This window comes from Perca fluviatilis, chromosome 2 (genome assembly GCF_010015445.1).
Source record: "Perca fluviatilis chromosome 2, GENO_Pfluv_1.0, whole genome shotgun sequence".
Classification (NCBI taxonomy): Eukaryota; Metazoa; Chordata; class Actinopteri; order Perciformes; family Percidae; genus Perca; species Perca fluviatilis.
Window position 1 is genome coordinate 12,485,562 of NC_053113.1, and position 19,550 is coordinate 12,505,111.

Sequence of the window (19,550 nt, forward strand, 5' to 3'; positions counted from 1 at the left end):
CAAAGCAGTGATTTTACCCTTTTGCTTTTACTCATCAGCTCCGTTTTTATCCCACCCAGAAAAGTAATCTTAGACCTGAACGAGCCATTTTTTATTTCCTGTGGGGGTCCAAGTGGGAACGATTGAAAAGAAACGCGATAGCAGATATTCAGCTAATCCATATAACTGCAGCCACGGCCCCATCCAGAAATCCCAAGACTGCAGCTATGACACTGTTCTGGATGGGGTCATACCTCAGAAGACTAAAGATGTTACCCTCTGATCTTCAAGTACCCGTGTCTTTTATCCTGCCGCCAACCTATGCTTTTCGACAAGCGATTATTGCAGACCACTTGCTAGCTCTCACGTGATCCGAACCGGCCAGCCTGATAGCAGACGCCTCGTCGCCTGACTTAATGACCTGGGGCCTCATGTATAAACGAGTATGCACGAAAAGCTTGCGTACACTGGCTCTCACACACACACACACACACACACACACACACACACACACACACACACACACACAGTGTGATGTATAAAAATTAACTTGTTGTAAGAATGTGCAGGTGGTCACGCAAACTCTGGAGCAGCTATGAGAATGTGCCCAAAGTCTTGTCTGGCTCTGTATCATGGAAAATTCAAACCCAGCAAACACTCCAGTTACTATCCCCATTTCCGGGTCACATTACTCCTGAAACATTTCCAGATGTAGTATTTGGTTTAAAAGCCTTCATTTGCGATTTTTGACTGTAGAAAGTGCTGGTATATTCTATCAGGCTGCGTTCACACCTACGTCAGCCATCGGATGGTCCGGCAAAAAGAACACACAAATGGTCCGTTTCATTTCTGATTTATTTTCCAAACTGGAAAATTGTAAACTGATTGTTATTTACAAAAGTTCATAATAAACAAGCACATTTTTTGCTTCTATACTTTACTTGTTGGAAGTTTTGCATGACTTCAGAACCGAGGTAAGTACCGAACCGTGACTTTTGTCGGTTACACCCCTATTGAACTTAAAATCGTGAATTGTATTGAATCGTGAGTTGAGTGTATCGTAATAACAAAGACAAAGAAAAAAAAACAAAAAGAAACCATCATAAGAACGCTAGAAAGCTACTAAAGCTTTCTGAGATGGAAAAAAAGGGGAGAACGAGTTTTCACGTTAAAATACAACTGCTTGTCATTAGTGTTAACACTTTAAAGACTGTTGAAAGATCTCTCTGTGATTAACGTGTGCTGTTGTCTTCAATTTAAAAAAGAATGGAGCTTGAACAGTCTCTAGTGGACAAAACACATAACTGCAGCTGGTACACATTTACGCCTCATTTACTGAATCTTATTCAGCAACACAACAGTAAATATCAAACCCATAGCTACACTGTACCACAGTTGCTTTACTATGTAATCCAGCATCTCCTAACAGTTTCTGCTGTTCATGATGTAGGTTATATTTTTCATTTCACATGTTATCAGGGGAGAGCGCGAACGCAGTCCCCCACTACCAGAAATTATGCAGTCGAGATTCCCACATTTGGGGAATTCGCAGAGGTCAGCTCAGCCGGAGTGCAATGGCCAAGCCTCGCCCTGGGTGAACCACCTTCTTGATCATGGTATCTCCCCTGCCAGGTAAGTATGAGTTGTACACATCAGAGTCAGGAGAGTCTTTCACAGAAACACCATGCTGACTAATGGTGCCGACAATATACAAATTACCAACATCAGAGACTAGAGAAGGCATGAACATCTACAGGATTTAAATATACAACAAACATGTTTGTACTAAGTAAACAAAGATTATTTACACTTCACTTGAGATATAAGGCATTTATATTTCCCATAATGCAATGCTGTATCTTCAAATCAAAAGCAAACTCAAAAATCACCCATTTCATGTATTTAACTCCAACAAACTAGTAACAGCCCAACAGAGAGTTTAAATAGGAACAAGCTAAATCATACTGCAACAAAAAGTAGTTTGATCCACGTTTGAAATTCAGAGAAACATAAAAACACAGTTCTGTTTCTCACATTAAAACTACTTCCTGTCTTTGTTCATTTCTGGAGGGCAACTGACCCACCACCTATTGGTCTGGAGAGTGAACAACACTTTAGTAAACATTCATCTCTGTGCTTGTGTCTATGCAACGTATACAGCAAGAAGAAATAACTTAGGCCGGTTACACACTGCACGCGTCGCGCGAGCGTGTCAGCCGCGTGGCGTGTCCATTTATATTTCGGCTCCCATGGTAACAGGTTAGAGCTTACACACTGCCGGCGTGAGACGCGCGTCTCTAGAAATGGAACTGACGCCTATTTTTCACGCAAGACGCGAGCGTGTTGGAAGAGTTTCCAGGCAAAATAGAATAGGAAAATGTTTATATGTCATTTAGACACAAAAGCATATTAATAAATGACATCTTGATGTTTGAAAGTCTAGGTTTTGACATCAATGTAGATATAAATGTAATACAAAATTTCAGAGAAAAGATTTTCAAATATTGCACCTGTCATACAGAACAAAATATTTTGTAACATATTTTGCAGTCAACACTGCCGATGTTGTCTTGATTTAATCAAATCAGCAGGCTATATATAAAGGGTAGGATAGGCTACGATAACAACATAGTGTGTGTTCTGAGTGACAGTCCAACATCAGATAGGCTGTAGGCTCTTTACAGCTACACAAAGTTGTTAAACAAACAGCCCACTTACCCATTTTTCAGAGTTTGAATCTGTCGGCACTATGTCCCGAGATCAGCCCTCCCTGTACCTAGCGGCAGGAGCAGCGCTGCGTCAGACACTTCTGGTGTGTAGGACACAGAAAAATCCACGCAGCTGAGACGCAACAGAAATGCCACGCTCGCGTGATGCGTGCAGTGTGTAACCGGCCTTAGATAACAGAAAATGAAGTGCATATGCCTTTTTAATGTCAGCAGAAAGCAGACTGGGAAACGGCAGCAGAAATTATGCAGAAAGGATTCTCACTTTTGGGGAATGAGCTAACCTAATTATCAGACTGAACCGACAGTTCATTTCAAAACCACAGTGAAATAAAGTTAACCAACTACATCAAGTTTGAGGATCTACCAAGATCAAGAATCTACAAGCAGTGAGTGCAAAGAACAGCACATTTCTTTTAACAACCTCCTCGTCTCTCTCAACAGTTACTGGTTTGATTCATTTTACAGTGACCGACATTAAAAACATGTCTCCACTTTGCAACCTCCTGCTCTTAAAACAATAACAGCACCAGAGCACTTATAAAATAAAATGTACCCACCACAACAGCCAGAAAATGTGAATAAGATTGATGTTGAACATTGAGAGGGGGGTGCACCGTTCCTGGAGGTACTGCAATACCAGGTCGATGCGTGGAGTGGACGGAGCAAGCCCCTATTCCATCTCCCAGTTCCAAAAATCAATTTAATATATGGTCCCCGGGTAGGGGACGTATCAGATATTAAACTGATAAGAACAGATACTACACTTGATCTTAGCCAAAAGGCCGAGAAGCGATACTGAGAAAGGGTCGGCAGAGAGGACCACATTCTCCGCACGGTACGTCTCACCTATGGGTCGCTAATTAACTACAACCAAACAACTGTTTAGGTCACCGTATAAAACAGGAACAACGGACATTTGAGTTCATGTACAACTGGTGACGGTTTGTGGTGATATTTATAAAAAAACTTGTATTTGGACTAAGACAGACAACAATTATTTACGTTACTTGAGAAAATGCGCACATATCCCATCATGCAATGCTGTATCCCCAAATCAGAAGCTAAAGTCACCAGTTGAATGTATCCGACTCCAACAAATGAGTAACAGCCCAACAGCAAGTTCAAATAAGACTAAACTAAATCATACTGCTACCTAAAGTAGTTTGATCCACGGTTGAAGTTCAGAGAAAAGAATGAAAACACACTTTTATTTCTCACATTACCACTACTTCCTGTCTTTGTTTTCTGCCGATGGTTAACTGACACACCGCCACCTATTGGTCTGGAGAGTGAACACCACTTTAGTGAACATTCATCTCTGTGCTTCTCTGTATGAAAATGGGAAGAATTGTCAGATTCTTGTTTTTCTTCACTGATTGACAGTTTACTTCCACATCTACTTAACAACAGAGATGTTATGACTGATTTCACATTCATTAGAGGATGATTCACTGAATCTGGATTCATTTAAAGTAATGTGAGAGGATATATTAATAACATTGCAAGAACTGATTTTGTTGCGTTAGTGTCAGACATTCATTTGATTATTCTGATGGATATATTTTCATTTCACACGTTATCAGGGGAGAGCGCGAACGCAGTCCCCCACTATCACAAATTATGCAGTCGAGATTCCCACATTTGGGGAATTCGCAGAGGTCAGCTCAGCCGGAGTGCAATGGCCAAGCCTCGCCCTGGGTGAACCACCTTCTTGATCATGGTATCTCCCCTGCCAGGTAAGTATGAGTTGTACACATCAGAGTCAGGAGAGTCTTTCACAGAAACACCACGCTGACTAATGGTGCTGACAATATACAAATTACCAACATCAGAGACTAGAGAAGGCATGAACATCTACAGGATTTAAATATAGGACAAACATGTCTGTACTAAGGCTAACAAAGATTATTTACATTTCACTTGAGAAATAAGGCATCTATATTTCCCATAATGCAATGCTGTATCTTCAAATCAAAAGCCAACTCAAAAGTCCCCCGTTTTATGTATTTAACTCCAACAAACCAGTAACAGCCCAACAGAGAGTTTAAATAGGAACAAGCTAAATCATACTGCAACAAAAAGTAGTTTGATCCACGTTTGAAATTCAGAGAAACATAAGAACACAGTTCTGTTTCTCACATTAAAACCACTTCCTGTCTTTGTTCGTTTCTGGGGGGCAACTGACCCACCACCACCTATTGGTCTGGAGTGTGAACAACACTAGAAATAACTTCGATGAAAGCCGACTGGGAAACAGCAGCAGAAATTATGCAGAAAGGATTCTCACTTTTGGGGAATGAGCTAACCTAATTAGACTGAACAGACAGTTCATTTCAAAACTACAGTGAAATAAAGCTAACCAACTACATCAAGTTTGAGGATCTACCAAGATCAAGAATCTACAAGCAGTGAGTGCAAAGAACAGCACATTTCTTTAAACAATCTTGTTCAACAGTTACTGGTTTGATTCATTTTACAGTGACAGGCATTAAAAACATGTCTCCACTTTGCAACCTCCTGCTCTTAAAACAATAAGGCTACGTTCAGACTGCAGGCAAAAGTGGCCCAAATTTTTGGGGGTCAAGTGACCAGTCAGACTTCTTCAGTAGTAGTGTGGCCAAAATAGCCAATTTGTATCCTTCTCTTCATTCTTCTCCTCCTCAGCATCTGCTCATTAATGTTACGGCTGCCATTACACAAACATTTTGAGATAAAAGCGAAAATGCTTACTTCCTCCATAACCTCCCTAACTTTAGTGCAGCAGCGTGCTGCGTCTGATGTCATGGTTACTGTTCTTTTGCGTATGCGGGTCAGTTCAAAACCGCAAACAGTTCACACTAGGGCTGTGCTCGACTGAAGAAATTCTTAGTCGACTAACACTCATTTAATTGCATCGACTAATCGATTAGTTGATTTAATCGACAGATCTGTAAATCTGAGTTTCTCCACAAAGAGTCATGCAAAAGCACCACTTTAATTCTTGAGTTTACCAGAGATGTGCTCGTACACTTCTTGGAAGTAAGTCATTCAGCACGAAAAAAGCATCAGACATGACTAATCGACTAAAGAAATCTAAGCTGACTAAGACCAAAACGACCGATTAGTCGACTAATCGACTAAGAGGGAGCAGCCCTAGTTCACACTGGAATCTGATATAGGCCACATTATAAAAGGTCATGTGAACAGCCCAAAAAAAAAAAATTGGATCTGAGCAAAAAAAAATAAAAAAAAATATCTGAATTAGGCATTAAGACTTGCGGTGTGAACGTAGCTTATTTACCCACCACCACAACAACGGCCAGAGAATGTGAATAAGATTGATGTTGAACATTGAGAGGGGGGTGCACCGTTCCTGGAGGTACTGCAATACCAGGTCGATGCGTGGAGTGGACGGAGCAAGCCCCTATTCCATCTCCCAGTTCCAAAAATCAATTTAATATATGGTCCCCGGGTAGGGGACGTATCAGATATTAAACTGATAAGAACAGATTTTTTTTATTTATTTTATTTTTTTTGCTGGCATGCGGAGGCACCACAGTGTCCGCTTCAATTTTAAGGACAAAGATGGTAATCTTTCGGTGATGTCAAGACTTGACTTCTCCAGGAAGTTAATACAGAGAACGTTACATTTCCCACCAGAAGACATCAATTGTATTGTTACCTTGCCTTTTAACAAAGGTTTTGATGTAAGCTTTCGCTCTGCCAGTGTTTTTAGAGACTTCTGGAACAGATATGAAAATGAAAAACCCCAGTTTTCTGTTTTCAATGTTGAGAAACTGACTGACAATGCCTTTAAAACAGTCATTGTTAGAATGTTCAATGAGACAGTGAATGCGGACGACATTTGTTTGTGGCTGGGGAGATATTGCACTGTGAAAGGCCAGGCTACCAAGGTGAGGGATGAGGATGGAATCTGGAATTGCGCGTGGAGGGTCCCCATATATCAATATCAGGACCCTCAGGGCTTCCAGGGCCTGAAACATCTGCCATCAATGATAGTTCTCGGTAACAACAGAGGCTACATCCACTATCAGGGACAGCCCAAACTCTGCCGCAAGTGTGGTGAGCATGGGCACCTGGCATGTGAACAGACAATTTGTGGGAAATGTAGAGAAATTGGGCATACATTTGAGGTGTGTACCAATGGCAGGAAGTGTAATCTTTGTGGAGAAACAAACTACCTTTTCAGAGATTGCCCAAAGTCTTTTGCCAACAAACTGAAAGCAGCAAAGGTAGTCACAAAGGAACAAAATGGCGGACCGGATGAACCTTTTAGAGAGCTGTTTGAAGAAGCCGAGCTGGGAAATTCAAATCTCCCTCCAAATCCTGTGATTGGAGAACAGGCAATTTGCGAGGGGGGAGAGGAGGAGGGGCCTGTAACTGCCCAACCAGGGGAGAGTGGTGAGAAAGAGGAGGCAGTGCAGGCAGAAGGCGGAGCTAGTCTAGAACATGAAAGTGAACAGTCACAAGGCAATAGCGAGGATGCCTCCCTCCCCAATGCCCAGCCGGCCAAGAGGCCATTATCGGAAACGTCCTCCGAGTCTCCTGGAGTCGCAGAGAAGAAGGGAAGAGCTGGCAACTCTTCAGACAGTTTATCTGTGGGGGAGCCCAGAGTCTTCCCGCCCAATTCTCCAAATGAGGTCTCTTTCCTAAACATAGCTCTGCAATCAACCCCCAAGGACTCAAACTTAAATGCAACCTTGCAACAAAGGCCCACCCCTAGAGTCCGACCGGGAAATGAAGCTCAAACCCTTCCCCTTTCACCAATGGGAGTGAAGGAAGAGCTCCATTCACAAGTGATTGACTGCCTCTTTTAAGACATTTTAACATTGCAACTCCCCTCTTAGTCTTTTAAAATGTCATATTTGTTATTTATAATCATACTCATGACACTTACATTCTCAACCATAAATGTGAGAAGTGTGAAGTCGAGAGTTAGAGCAGAGACTGTTTTATCTTTTCTTAACTCTTTTAAGTCTGATGTGTTTTTAATACAGGAGTGTGGCCTGCCGTTTTTAAACCATTACAGAGATTGGGAGGAGTTATGGCAACAAACATCAATATGGAGTGGATCAAACCAGAACAAAAATGATGGAGTGGCCATTCTAATCAAAAACCCCCTAGTCACGGTGAAGGGTAGCACAGTGGTGAGAGACGGCCGGGCACTTTTAGCACACTTGACTTTTATGGGAAGAGATTTTAACGTCTTAAATATTTATGGTTTTAATGATAAAAATGACAGGTATGACCTTTTAGAAGACCTGCAGTTCCACATGCTAGGTAGGGCACCACTAGTTGTAGGGGGAGATTTTAATTGTATTTTAAGCAGGAACGACAGGAAAGGAGCAGGGGAAGATCTTAAAATTGACAAAACATCGGTTTTATTACGGGACACATGCAAAGATTTTAAACTTCTCGACTGTTTTAGAACCATGCATCCCAGAGAGCAAGGCTTCACCTGGTTCAGTGGTGATGGCACTAGAGCCTCTCGTATAGATTACATTTTATCACGCGATTGCCCACCAATGGATGCTAGATTGGAACCTGTCTTCTTTTCTGACCACGCTATGCTTTCCTGCACCCTCTCACTTTCTTCTGAGGTGATACTAGGAAGTGGTCTGTGGAAGCTCAACTGCTCCCTTTTAGAAGATAGGGAGTTAGTTAGTCAGTATCGGGAGCAGTACCTAGAGTGGCAGACCCTTCAAGACTTGTAATACATATACGTGCACAGTGGTGGGAAATGGTAAAAGCGCGGACCCAGACTTTCTTTAGACAGGCAGGTAAGAGAAAGAAAGATAACGACAGACGGACAATGTTGGGACTGCAAAAACGACTCAGCGTTATTTTAAACTAAACCAACAAGGGATGGATCTACATGAAGACATGAAACAAATTAAAGTAGAGATGTCCCTTTTAGCAGAAATGAAAAGCAAGGGTGTCATTTTAAGAAGCAAAGAAAAAGAAATAGAGGAAGGGGAAAAGTGTACAAGATACTTTTTTAAGAAAATAGTAAATAAAGGGGGGGGCATTTTTAGCTTAAAAAAAGAAAATGGCTGCACTGTTAAAACAACAGAAGAACTTAAAGACACAATTGAAAACTTTTATACAGAACTATATAGAGAAAAACCGGTTCAAAGAGACACCATGATGGAAGTTTTAAATTTCATTGAGCAGACAATAGACGACAGTGTGCTTTTAACCCAAGATTTTACCATTCTAGAGTTAAATGAATGTATCAAGAGTTTTAGAACAGGGAAGTCCCCAGGAGAAGACGGACTTCCCGTAGAATTTTATTTAACATTTTGGGACATTTTAGCACCTGACTTGTTTGATGTTTTTAGTGACTTTGAAAAACTTGAACGACTTCCTGACAGCTTTAGAGTAGGGATAGTGACCCTTCTTTACAAAGACAAAGACAAGACTGACCTGAGAAATTGGAGACCCATCACACTTTTAAATGTTGATTGTAAACTTTTTAGTAAACTTTTAGCATCACGCATGTCTCTGTTTTTAGAAGGGTTGATTCACCCGGATCAAGCCTGTGCCATACCAGGGAGGAAGATCACCGACAGCCTCGTACTGATCCGAGACACCATCTGTTATGCAAGAGACAGAAACATCCGGCTAGTAGTCCTAAATTTAGATTTTGAGAAGGCTTTTGATCGGGTCTCGCACCAGTACCTTTTCCAGGTACTGCAAAAAATGGGCTTCCCAAGAAGGTTTATAGCCTGGGTGGGATTGCTGTACCGGGGCATTACCAGCAAATTCCTCGTTAATGGGAATCTGACAAAAGCAGTCAATATCAACTGCGGTGTCCGTCAGGGTTGTCCGTTATCTGCCCTCCTTTATGTTATTTCCATCGAACCACTGGCACAGATCTTGAGAAGGGACAAACTGATTAATGGGGTAGGAGTGCCGGGGAGCGGGGGACTCGCAACAAAGTGCATTTTATATATGGATGATATTAACATTTTATGCACTGACCTTTTATCTGTCAACAGGACTCTAGACTTGACCGACTGTTTCGGACGGGCCTCTGGGTCAAAACTAAATAGAGGCAAGACCCTAGCCCATTTTTATGGGCCGTGGACGGCGACTGAGACTACCGGACTCCCCCTGACTGTGACCCGGACCGACCAAAAAATACTTGGGGTAAAATTCGACCGGGAGGGGGGAGGGAAAACAAATTGGCCAGACACGGTAGGGAAAGTTAGGCAGAGACTAGGGTACTGGAAACTTAGAGGACTGACAATGGAAGGAAAGGTTTTAATCATCAAGGCAGTGATTTTACCCTTATTTTTACTCATCAGCTCTGTTTTTATCCCACCTAGGAAAGTGATTTTAGACCTGGAACGAGCCATCTTTTATTTCCTGTGGGGGTCCAAGTGGGAACGAGTGCAAAGAAGCGTGATGAAGAAGCCAAAAGAGAAAGGAGGGAAAGGAGTGCCGGACCAGTTATTGTTTTTAGGGAGCAGATTTACAGCTATACACATAACAGCAGCCACGGCCCCATCCAGAAATCCTAAGACTACAGCTATGGCACGGTTCTGGATGGGGTCATACCTCAGAAGATTGAAGATATTACCCTCGGATCTTAAAGTACCAGTGTCTTTTATCCTGCCGCCAACCTATGCTTTTATCCAGACCTTTTTAAAACGTTTTTCACCTTGAGCAAGAAGAAGTGTATGTTTTAACAAACCATCGCTCTCTCATTTCAGTTGTGCAGGAGCGGGAACCAGTGAGTCCAGTGCGCGGGCTGGCACTTGGCGAGCCCCTAACTGTTTGGCGCAACGTGAACCATTCGGCTCTCCCAAACAGACTCCGGGACCTGTCATGGATGGTGGCTCATGAGATCCTCCCGGTCAGGTCCGTTATGCACTCCCGGGGCATGTCAGCGCACTCAACCTGCCCCCGACCTGGCTGTGGCGAGCCCGAGTCGGTGAGGCATTTGCTCTGGGAGTGCAGCGCTGCCGTAGACCAGTGGGCAATGGCCGGCTCCTTGCAATTGCCGTACTTACCAGCAAGGGAGGTCCTCACAGCACAGCTAGTGCTATATGGGGTGAGCCCAAAGAAACCGATGCCAGCATGTGACTTTGCAAATCAGTGGCTCACCCTGGCCGCCATCAAAGACGCCATTTGGATCTCCAGAAACTTGCTGGTAAGAAAGCACATGCAGATCCCCCCCGTGGCTGTGATCAGGATGGCTGCAGCCACGGCCCGAATGGCCCGAGCTGCAAGCGGCAGGCCAAGGACACAGCCACAAAGAAGAATCGCCTCTGTGCCCATTCGGACGAAGGAGCCGGAGCCACACAGAAAAAGGTCAAAGCAGCGGCGGCCTGACTCTCCGGGTGAGGCAGGTGGGAAGGAGCAAAAAGGGGAGGGCCTCCTCTGAGCACCGCAAGAGGATCCCGAGAGACCCAAACGGATTAAGTACATCCTTGTTGTCCCTAACTGCGCTCCTGCACAACTGATTTTTGAAAAGAGCTTTTCAACCAACGCACTCTCTTAAGACTTTTAATATGGTCACTAAACGCACTCTGACATGCACAAGATGACAACATTTTATATTTACCTGAAACTTATGAAAACAACTTTTACCTGTATTACGTATGAAAACAAATGCTTTTACTGTACACCACCTGTTTTAAACGTAGTTTTACAGAGTAACTTATTTATTGAGTTGTATTTTAAATGGTAACTGAAGTTTTGTGAATTGTGTGAGGACCTCTATGAAATGTGTTTGAACTTGTGTCAATAATAATAATAATAATAAAAAAAACTTATAAGAACAGATACTACACTTGATCTTAGCCAAAAGGCCGAGATGCGATACTGAGAAAGGGTCGGCAGAGAGGACCACATTCTCCGCACGGTACGTCTCACCTATGGGTTGTTAATTAACTACAACCAAACAACTGTTTAGGTCACCGTATAAAACAGGAACAACGGACATTTGAGTTCATGTACAACTGGTGATGGTTTGTGGTGAGATTTATAACAAGCTTGTGTTTGTGCTAAGAAAGACAATTATTTACATGTTACTTGAGGAAAATGGGCACGTATCCCATCATGCAATGCTGTATCCCCAAATCAGAAGCTAAAGTCACCAGTTGAATGTATCCGACTCCAACAAATGACTAACAGCCCAACAGCAAGTTCAAATAAGACTAAACTAAATCATACTGCTACCTAAAGTAGTTTGATCCACATTTGAAGTTCAAAGAAAAGAATTAAAACACTTTTATTTCTCACATTACCACTACTTCCTGTCTTTGTTTTCTGCCGGTGGGTAACTGACCCACTGCCACCTATTGGTCTGGAGTGTGAACAACACTTTAGTAAACATTTACCTATGTGCTTCTCTGACAACATTACAAGAACTTATTTTGCTCCATCAACATTGTCACAGATGTTACATGTCATGTTTCCTACTTTTAATAAATAAACCCTTTGAGCTACTGTTCTCTAGATGCTTTACATGTAATCCAGCATCTTCTAGCAAAGCTTCATCTGATTATTCTGATGTGTATATTTTCATTTCACATGTTATCAGGGGAGAGCGCGAACGCAGTCCCCCACTATCACAAATTATGCAGTCGAGATTCCCACATTTGGGGAATTCACAGATGTTCTCTCTACCGAAGTGCAAAAGCTCTACGTTCACTGTAGACAGTTACGGCCCATCATTGGCCCAGAGTCTACGTTCACTGTAGACTCTGGGCCAATCAGAGAGCCGAACTGTCTACGGTCAGCCGGCTCCCCTCTCCAATCACCCCAGAACAGCCAAGGTGGACACTTTAAAATATCAACTACAGGATTTATTTGATATAAATGGGTATATTTGATTGATGTGGGCATTCAGTCATAACTAGATCTAGTTTGTAATGTCAGTCGCTGAGTAGTGACGTAGTTAGGTGAATGACCTCGCTCATCACCGAATAATCGAGATTATAAGTGAACTTGACGCTGTAATGGTAGATTTTGTCCTGCATTAACCTACAACGATCATATTCAAGCGATATAACTACCTTTTTGATTTAACAAGATAACCGTTTTATTTTTAATAAACGATTTTCAGCATAATGGGAGTCATGATTTTTTAAATCATGGGAGTTTTGTTGAATCAACTCTATAAAGTTTATTTTCGCTAAAAATGTATATATGCTATATTTATATCGTTTTCCTGTCTACTTTGTGAATGTCACAACAATAAATAAGTTGTTAGCATTGTAACGTGGAAGTTGAGTGACCCCAACGACAATGCACAAGCACTCTTTCAAGCTGCAACTCAAGTCAGTGTGTCTGCGATTTGGCCCGGAGACATTATTTATGCAAAAATAAAATAAACTATCCACCTCGTTTGTATGAATTTAAATACGTGTTACATTTGCCAATTGTGTATATTTTTTATTCTAGTGACAAAGATATAGCTTTTGCCTCCATTTGTCTAATAATAGTGACTATTGCAATGGTTATAATGATCATGATATTGATAAAAGTATGTTGCCAATATCAGGTATTGATAATAGTCTGTTGCCAATTTCAGGATACGGATACTTTGCTGCCAGCCCTCCGAATTGCTGACACCAGCCTGCCGGCAGAGAGGCAACAATGTCTGCTAAAAGCCTCAAAGGAAACCAAGGTCCAGCAGGGAAGAAGTCAGTTTGCGGGACCACAGGACCACAGGCTGAGGGATCCCAAGACTGCCTTCAAGGAAGGTAACATCTTGGCATTGCATTTATTCTACAAGGAACAATAACCTAATGTGGTGCACTAGAGCTTTTGTTTGCTTGTTCATGGAGAAGCTGCGGCCAACGGCTGAAGGACTCATGGACAGGTACACGAGAGCGGGAGAGGCGCCTCCCAAAGTCATGTCCGTGGGGTTGACTGTCGTGTCCGTGGGGTCTCGTCATTTGAGCAGCTGTTCAGAGGCTGGCATGCTGATACGGTTCGACATTTTAATTGGATACACCGATTTGATGCCGCTGTCAGAACAGATCACCATCCGAAATATGCCCTGTTCAAGTCTGCTGCCGTCCTCTCATTCAACAAAGACGACATGCTCTTGCAGGCCATTCGTGCAGGACACTCAACCCACTACGACTCCCTGACTGATGGTCTGCTGACACCTATGTCACCTATGACTTAAAAGTCACCTGTTTTATGTATTTAACGCCAACAAATTAGTAACAGCCCAACAGCAAGTTCAAATAAGACTAAACTAAAATCATACTGCTACCTAAAGTAGTTTGATCCACATTTAAAGTTCAGAGAAAAGAATAAAAAAAACGTATTTCTCACATTACCACTACTTCCTGTCTTGGTTTTCCTGCCGATGGGTAACTGACCCACCGCCACCTATTGGTCTGGAGAGTGAACGACACTTTAGTAAACATTTACCTATGTGCTTCTCTGTATGAAAATGGGAAGAATTGCTAACATGCTTATAAGGAGGTTCTCTATGTGCTTATGTGCTAAGAATTGTCAGATTCTTGTTTTCTTCACTGATTGACAGTTTACTTCCACATCTACATTAACAACAGAGATGTTATGACTGATTTCACATTCATTAGAGGATGATTCACTGAATCTGGATTCATTTAGAGTAATGTGTGAGGATATATTAATAACATTACAAGAACTGATTTTGTTGCGTTAGTGTCAGACATTCATCTGATTATTCTGATGGATATATTTTCATTTCACACGTTATCAGGGGAGAGCGCGAACGCAGTCCCCCACTATCACAAATTATGCAGTCGAGATTCCCACATTTGGGGAATTCGCAGAGGTCAGCTCAGCCGGAGTGCAATGGCCAAGCCTCGCCCTGGGTGAACCACCTTCTTGATCATGGTATCTCCCCTGCCAGGTAAGTATGAGTTGTACACATCAGAGTCAGGAGAGTCTTTCACAGAAACACCACGCTGACTAATGGTGCCGACAATATACAAATTACCAACATCTACTACAGAAGGCATGAACATCTACAGGATTTAAATATAGGACAAACATGTCTGTACTAAGGCTAACAAAGATTATTTACATTTCACTTGAGAAATAAGGCATCTATATTTCCCATAATGCAATGCTGTATCTTCAAATCAAAAGCAAACTCAAAAGTCACCCGTTTTCTGTATTTAACTCCAACAAACTACTAACAGCCCAACAGAGAGTTTAAATAGGAACAAGCTAAATCATACTGCAACAAAAAGTAGTTAGATCCACGTTTTAAATTCAGAGAAACATAAAAACACAGTTCAGTTTCTCACATTAAAACTACTTCCTGTCTTTGTTCATTTCTGGGGGGCAACTGACCCACCACCACCTATTGGTCTGGAGAGTGAACAACACTTTAGTAAACATTCATCTCTGTGCTTGTGTCTATGCAACATATACAGCAAGAAGAAATAACTTCGATAACAGAAAATGAAGTGCAGATGCCTTTTTAATGTCAGCACAAAGTCGACTGGGAAACGGCAGCAGAAATAATGCAGAAAGCAGGGCTTGACATTAACTTTTTGAGGCACTTGTCCTTTGGACAAGTACATTTACGTTTCACTTGTCCATGCACAAAAGTCACTTGTCCGGGTAAAGATTCATCATTTTATAAAAAAAATTGTTTTGCTAATGCAGAATTCTAACAAACCGTTGAAAGCATCCAAACACTATCAGCATTAATAAAATTCAGTTGAAACAGTAGAAACAAAAGTGTCTTCACCAAGAAAAAAAGGATCTCCAGACTCCATAATACAAAGTAATATGTTGCACGCCGGTGTGCAGAAGTTAATATATTTATATTCTAAGTAGGGCTGCAAGATTATGGCCAAAATGATAATCACGATTATTTTTGATCAATATTGAAATCACGATTAATTATCACGATTATTTGTTGATTTTAACCAAAAATAATATTATTGTCACATAAGCTAATTATAACTACTTTTACATCCCTATTGTGCTACATTCCTGCTAATACATCCATATTGTGCTACATTCCTCCTTTATTGAAGGATACTGTGAAGGAGTATGCCATTTCAGCTGTTGTGCGACCGCTTTCCACACATGCACGTTTGCCGTAAGGGATCTACCTGACGAAATAGCAATGCGGATTTTGGTGACTCATTACACTGCTACTTACATGTCTGCGTTGCGCTCTGATGCTCCGAAACCCACGTTCGAGGCAACATAAACATCGATGCATGTCAAGCTAGTAAACACTAATAACACGTTACACAGCAGGTAATGTTAGCCTACCATTAGCTAGCTACAGTAAACACTAATAACACGTTACACAGCAGGTAACGTTAGCCTACCATTAGCTAGCTACAGTAAACACTAATAACACGTTACACAGCAGGTAACGTTAGCCTACCATTAGCTAGCTACAGTAAACACTAATAAGACGTTACACAGCAGGTAACGTTAGCCTACCATTAGCTAGCTACAGTAAACACTAATAACACGTTACACAGCAGGTAACGTTAGCCTACCATTAGCTAGCTACAGTAAACACTAATAAGACGTTACACAGCAGGTAACGTTAGCCTACCATTAGCTAGCTACAGTAAACACTAATAACATGTTACACAGCAGGTAACGTTAGCCTACCATTAGCTAGCTACAGTAAACACTAATAATCAGGCAGATTTGATCGTGGGAAGCCAAAATCGTGATCGTGATTAAAATTCGATTAATTGTGCAGCCCTAATTCTAAGTCAATATTTTAAAGTTTGTCACTACTTTCAGATTCCTAGTCAATATTCTAAGTTACTAAGTCAATATATTGAGATACTAAGTCGATACTTTGAGATGTTGAGTAATTTATTGAGATTGTAAGTCTGTTTTAAATGTTCTCATTGGTATGAGATTCTTAGTCTATATTCTGAGTTACTACGTCAATATATTCAGATACTAAGTCAATATTTTGACATAAGTCTATATATTGAGATTCTAAGTCAATATTTTGACCAGAGGTAGTGGTGACTTAAACTTTAACTTATACTATATAATTTTGGAGACATAACAATGGATTTTGCCACTAAATGTTGGTGTTAACTTTTTTTATTTTAGTTATACAATTTCACCAATTTCTACCCAGCAGAGGCTGATTTAGAGATCCTTTAAAAAGGTGTAGCTACAAAAACAGGAGGAAAAAATCTAACTTTCATGGTTTCATTGTATAATGCTTTACTCCTCTCAATAAAAATAAATAAATAAAATAAAAAGGTGTAGCTACTTTACAGCTGATTACCTGATATTTAATCCGCATATTATTTGTTTCAAAAAGGAGCACAAAAAAAAACGACATTATAGAACGGCAAAAACGACCACTAGATGGGAAAAGGGTATTTTACAACAACTTTGAATGCAGCACGACCATGGCAAGGCCAATTTATTATTGACTTTAGTAAACATTCATCTCTGTGCTTGTGTCTATGCAACGTATACAGCAAGAAGAAATAACTTAGATAACAGAAAGTGAAGTGCATATGCCTTTTTAATGTCAGCAGAAAGCCGGCTGGGAAACGGCGGCAGAAATTAAGCAGAAAGGATTCTCACTTTTGGGGAATGAGCTAACCTAATTATCAGACTGAACAGACCGTTCAAAACTACAGTGAAATAAAACTAACCAACTACATCAAGTTTGAGGATCTACCAAGATCAAGAATCTACAAGCAGTGAGTGCAAAGAACAGCACATTTCTTTTAACAATCTCCTTCTCAACAGTTACTGGTTTGATTCATTTTACAGTGACAGGCATTAAAAACATGTCTCCACTGAGCAACCTCCTGCTCTTAAAACCACAATATCATCACCAGAGCACTTATATTACACTTATATAATAAAATGTACCCACCACAACAACAACATGTGAATAAGATTGATGTTAAACATTGAGAGGGGGGTGCACCGTTCCTGGAGGTACTGCAATACCAGGTCGATGCGTGGAGTGGACGGAGCAAGCCCCTATTCCATCTCCCAGTTCCAAAAATCAATTTAATATATGGTCCCCGGGTAGGGGACGTATCAGATATTAAACTGATAAGAACAGATACTACACTTGATCTTAGCCAAAAGGCCGAGAAGCGATACTGAGAAAGGGTCGGCAGAGAGGACCACATTCTCCGCACGGTACGTCTCACCTATGGGTCGCTAATTAACTACAACACAACTGTTTAGGTCACCGTATAAAACAGGAACGACGGACATTTGAGTTCATGTACAACTGGTGACGGTTTGTGGCGATATTTATAACAAGCTTATGGTTGTACTAAGACTGACAACAATTATTTACATGTTACTTGAGAAAACACATATCTCATCATGCAATGCTGTATCCCCAAAGTCACCAGTTGAATGTATTTGACTCCAACAAATGAGTAACAGCCCAACAGCAAGTTCAAATAAGACTAAACTAAAATCATACTGCTACCAAAAGTAGTTTGATCCACATTTAAAGTTCAGAGAAAAGAATAAAAAAACTTATTTCTCACATTACCACTACTTCCTGTCTTTGTTTTCCTGCCGATGGGTAACTGACACACCGCCACCTATTGGTCTGGAGAGTGAACGGCACTTTATTAAACATTTACCTATGTGCTTCTCTGTATGAAAATGGGAAGAATTGCTAACATGCTTATAAGGAGGTTCTCTATGTGCTTTGACTCTGTGAAGTGCTCTCTGTTTAGAATTACATCACACCGCTATATACTGCTCAGTTGTGGTCTAACTATAAGAAAAAGAGTATGCAGAGGCTCAAGGTAGCATACAATGATGCAATGAGGCTGCTGCTCTGTGTCCCTAGGTGGCATAGTGCCAGTCATTTGTTTGTGTCCACTAGAGTGCCAACCTGTGAAGCACTCTTAAGACCACTGATGTTTAGTTTCATGTGTCGCCTGGACAACTCAGAGAACCACATAATCAAAGCTCTAGTCAGCCCTGTGAAAAGCTGTTATAGATACACTTCTGGGTTAAGACAGCATTGGTGCAATAGCCTGTATATTCTATAGGTTAATATGCAATTTGTATGTATTATTGTATATCATATAGGCTAATTTGCAATTATGTATCTCTTTTTTTATACTATGTATATTGCGTTATGTGTTATATGGACCTGTGTCTGCAATAAAGTTTATACTAATTGTCGGATTCTTGTTTACTTCCACATCTACATTAACAACAGAGAGCTGTTATGACTGATTTCACATTCATTAGAGGATGGTTCACTGAATCTGGATTGATTTAAAGTAATGTGTGAGGATATATTAATATTACATGTCATGTTTCCTATTTTTAATAAATAAACCCTTTGAGCCACTGTTCTCTAGATTCTTTACATGTAATCCAGCATCTTCTAGCAAAGCTTCATCTGATTATTCTGATGAAAATATTTTCATTTCACATGTTATCAGGGGAGAGCGCGAACGCAGTCCCCCACTATCACAAATTATGCAGTCGAGATTCCCACGTTTGGGGAATTCACAGATGTTCTCTCTACCGAAGTGCAAAAGCTCTACTTTGACTGTAGACAGTTACGGCCCGTAATTGGCCCAGAGTCTACGTTCACTGTAGACTCTAGGCCAATCAGAGAGCCGAACTGTCTACGGTCAGCCGGCGAACGTAGACTACCAATTAAACGTAGAGTATGCAAATTAGTCACGGGACATGGTGACAGGGCGTAACCATCGTCAATCAGCAACTGCTCGTTAGTCCTCGTTACCTGGTGTATTTAGTCTTTGTGTTTCCCTTGTCTCTTGTCTGATTGTCTCATCTTGTTTGCTGTGCGTTCTGTTTTTGTTTCTGTATTCCCGGTCGTGGATTTCCTTTATTTATGGATTATTG

At 41.2% G+C, this 19,550-nt stretch overlaps 5 non-coding genes and 4 pseudogenes across 5 annotated transcripts; all 9 read right to left on the reverse strand.

Annotated features, from left to right (window-relative positions):
* Window positions 1-1,455: 1,455 nt before the first annotated feature.
* Window positions 1,456-1,619, reverse strand: LOC120554324. The gene has a single exon (XR_005638366.1). It is a non-coding gene; the product is annotated as a U1 spliceosomal RNA (small nuclear RNA).
* Window positions 1,620-3,311: 1,692 nt separating this feature from the next.
* LOC120554526 lies at window positions 3,312-3,502 on the reverse strand. The gene has a single exon (XR_005638494.1). It is a non-coding gene; the product is annotated as a U2 spliceosomal RNA (small nuclear RNA).
* Window positions 3,503-4,288: 786 nt separating this feature from the next.
* LOC120554512 lies at window positions 4,289-4,452 on the reverse strand. Its single transcript, XR_005638489.1, has one exon. It is a non-coding gene; the product is annotated as a U1 spliceosomal RNA (small nuclear RNA).
* Window positions 4,453-6,044: 1,592 nt separating this feature from the next.
* On the reverse strand, window positions 6,045-6,216 carry LOC120554658 (annotated as a pseudogene).
* A 5,204-nt stretch (window positions 6,217-11,420) lies between these two features.
* LOC120554682 lies at window positions 11,421-11,539 on the reverse strand (annotated as a pseudogene).
* A 719-nt stretch (window positions 11,540-12,258) lies between these two features.
* Window positions 12,259-12,395, reverse strand: LOC120554516 (annotated as a pseudogene).
* Window positions 12,396-14,421: 2,026 nt separating this feature from the next.
* LOC120554552 lies at window positions 14,422-14,585 on the reverse strand. Its single transcript, XR_005638506.1, has one exon. It is a non-coding gene; the product is annotated as a U1 spliceosomal RNA (small nuclear RNA).
* Window positions 14,586-17,608: 3,023 nt separating this feature from the next.
* LOC120554527 lies at window positions 17,609-17,799 on the reverse strand. The gene has a single exon (XR_005638495.1). It is a non-coding gene; the product is annotated as a U2 spliceosomal RNA (small nuclear RNA).
* A 1,318-nt stretch (window positions 17,800-19,117) lies between these two features.
* LOC120554497 lies at window positions 19,118-19,257 on the reverse strand (annotated as a pseudogene).
* Window positions 19,258-19,550: the final 293 nt, after the last annotated feature.